The sequence below is a fragment of the Hyposmocoma kahamanoa genome, unplaced genomic scaffold (assembly GCF_003589595.1).
Source record: "Hyposmocoma kahamanoa isolate Upper Pololo Valley unplaced genomic scaffold, ASM358959v1 76, whole genome shotgun sequence".
NCBI lineage: Eukaryota > Metazoa > Arthropoda > Insecta > Lepidoptera > Cosmopterigidae > Hyposmocoma > Hyposmocoma kahamanoa.
The window spans coordinates 7,262,097-7,265,439 of NW_020653900.1; the positions used below are offsets into that span (position 1 = coordinate 7,262,097).

Consider the following 3,343-nt stretch of genomic DNA (forward strand, 5'->3'; position numbering starts at 1 on the left):
CCACTCATGTATAGCCAGCTAGCTACAGCTAGGTAGTTGACTGTACAATGATGGAAATTAAACTATTTTCAATCAACTTAAAAAAAGAAGCAGGCTTTCAACTGTACGACTAAACGACTGTATTTTTTGTGTGTGTATATTGTGCGATTACTCCGACATTTATTTTGATTTTGTTGATTATTTTTTTGATAGAAAGGAAGTACTTCAAGAAGTACCTCATTAATAGTTCCATTCAAATTTGAAGAAATTATTCCACCTCGAAGGGTGACAAATTAGGGAATCAATTCGGTTTATAGGATTTCAGTGAAACTTGGCAATTATTCCAGTAATTCCACAAACTTTTAAGATCAGTTTTATTGAAATGAAAATCTTATAATTATTTCAGAACTAAATTTTATAAATCTAAGTTTACTAACAGTAGCAACAGAACATAGGAATATAGAAAAAACTTAAACTATCTTAAGAATTATTTCTTTAAATAGTAACTTAATTTTTATTGTATTTTTGTATACACACCATTTAGCCTAACTTATAGTATATTTAGAAATACACCCACATGTACTGTTATATAAAAACTTATAATTCAAATTAATAAGCCTTATAATTCAAAACACCTAACAGTCACAAAAGACAAATCTTACCACCCTGTATAAAAGTTGTTTGTGTATTTATTATTGGTTTATACATTGACTTACAAGTCAATGGGTTTATACTATTTTTTGTGTCGAATATTCCATGAACGGGGCCAATACACAGTGACTTCACAGAGCTTGTCAGCTATCAATACGTAGCAATAGATTGTTTGTCAGGCTAGTGGTGCGTTAATACGTAATGTATCTGCATGTGTCTGTTTTTTCTAAAATACTTTTGGGGTGTTGTCTGTGATAGTTGTCACGGATATACATACATATTATTATGTTACCTACAATAATATTTAATATGTTTTCTATTTAATTTAATTGTGTAGATGACGACTTCACAATGTGGACGGAATGAACAAGATCGTGCGCCTGATGGTAAACTACACGCCTGTCCGTAACAGTTACAGTGCATTCAAAGCTTTAAATTGCAAAGATCTGAAGGGCACTTCCACTGTGACCGTCACCCTGAGACATAAGTTGACAAGTCCCATATGCCTGTAATTTCACCAGCACCACCAGGAACACATTAATGCTGACATTACTGCTTGGCGGCAGAAATAGGTAAGTAAGTAACTACCTCGGAAGAACTCTTTCACAAGGAGCTCTACAGCTATTAAACTTTTTTTATATGTGACAGGCAGATGATCCCGCTCCACTTGCTAATGAAATATCACATAACAATCGAAAGAAATTGATTTGAATGTAGTAAAAAATTAAAATAAACTCTATGATTTTTCAGTTTCAGTTAACCGTGACCATGGGACATATAAAGGGCCCGACGTCGGTTTGTTTGAAAAAACTAATTATACGTGATTTAAATCCGGAAAAACGGTTTCATTTCCTATGTGTAACAATCGCGAAAACCTAAGAACTCGATATCTATAATTTTTTTCGAACTAAACTGGTACCTTTACTACTAGCGGTATCTTCTGTTTTCATTATCAATTTAAAGAATACGTTAAATTCGAATTTGGTGAAATTACAGGCAAATGGGACTTGTCAACTTAATAATGTCTCATTTTTAATAATGCATTTAAATTTGTACCACTGGCAAACTATGTCTCAACTAAACTAAACTATTACACACTTTTGTTAAATAAAAATCTTACTTGTAAGCTACGGGGCAATCCCATAGAAAAACGGCGCATCCTTTGTCAATCAAATCGTGCTTCCTAAACATGGACTTCTTGGGATAATACCTTACCAAACTCGGCCTACGGTGTTTTGGGTGTATGTACATTTCTGCCAAGGCTGTCGATACAATAACTGAAATAAAAAAGTAATCGACTAATTTCGGTCATAAAATCTTATACCTCTCTCTCTTGAATAGTTCTCATTTTGCAGATGTGTCTTTATACTCCAGTGTATGACGGGTCCATTCGTTATGCCCCCAGTTTCATTCGCCCCCGTTTTGTTTACACCTGACTTAGGTTAGTTAGAACATAGGTTTTAATTCAATGTAGTAGACACAAAAATTCTTCTACTAAAATAATAAAATTTTGATAGGTAACCTCTATGAAAATAACTTGAAATAACATGAACTTAATACAAAAAAAGTGTTTGTTGCACTTGATGAAATAGGTACAATTCACAATTTTTAACTTTGGCGTTGCATTGCACTAACATTTGGAAACGGGAATAAACGCGTTTACATATGAAAGGTATTTTTCACACCTACCTAGTTTCCCGCCATTTCTCGCCGTTGTCACGGGCTGACTCACATCAGTCAGTAAACGCGTTTATTCCCGTTTCCAAAAGTTAGTACACTCCACAATTATTGTAATAATTTATTCATAATTTCGTTGCACCGGAACCGGTTTTAGTTTAAGTGAAGTCTACACGGCAAACTAATACAAAAGAGCAAACTAGCCTTCGTAGTGGCCTTGCAGTGCTCATTTTGGCTAATATTAAATATTACCCATACCTTACCTATTTCTGCCGCCAAGCAGCAATGTGAGAATTACTGCGTTCCGGTTTTGAAAGGTAAGAGTGTTGCTGGTAAAATTACAGGAACATGAGACTTGTCAACTTAAGTGTCAGAGTGACGGGCGCAGTCGCAAGCTGCTCAGAGCTTTATATCTTTGCGATTCAAAGCTCCGATCGGCTCTGCAACTGTTATGGACAACAATTATCGCTTACCACCATGCGCATGAGTTATTTCACGTTCACTTGATATCATTCCTCTGGTTTGCCACCCTTAGAGATGGAATATTTTCTTAAAATTTAAAACATTCACCAACGAGTTATCGCGTAACATACATGCAAAATAACATACAGTCGAATTGAGAACCTTTTTAAGTCGGTTAAAAAAAGAACTCCGTAGCCGCAAGCACAGTCCGAAAAAATATAAAACTTAAAGTGGATACTCACGAATAAGGACAATAATGTTTCGCTGTACCATAGTCTGTTGTATCAACAATATTTCAGTGAACACTAGAGACCGATATTTTACAATCATAAAATCAAAGATTTAATTAAAATACTAGCCTTTCCAGAAAGATTTTATAACCATTACCTACTTTACCATTTAATTTTTATGCATTCTTATCACGTGAATGTATTATTATTGTACGTAATCGTATTACATGTAACCTTAGCTACACAGAATTCTGAATTATATCATTATTACCATTGACTTACAAATAAATGGACGACGGGTCTAATACAAAAACCACGAAAAAAATGTCCCAAGTCTACCTATT

General features: G+C 34.3%; 1 long non-coding RNA gene across 1 annotated transcript in view; it reads right to left on the reverse strand.

Annotated features, from left to right (window-relative positions):
* LOC113232507 overlaps positions 1–1,873 on the reverse strand; it is a 7,977-nt gene extending 6,104 nt beyond the window's left edge. The window contains exon 1 of the long non-coding RNA XR_003310632.1: positions 1,751–1,873. This is a non-coding gene — a long non-coding RNA (uncharacterized LOC113232507). The remainder of the gene's footprint in view (positions 1–1,750) is intronic.
* Between the last annotated feature and the right edge of the window lie 1,470 nt (positions 1,874–3,343).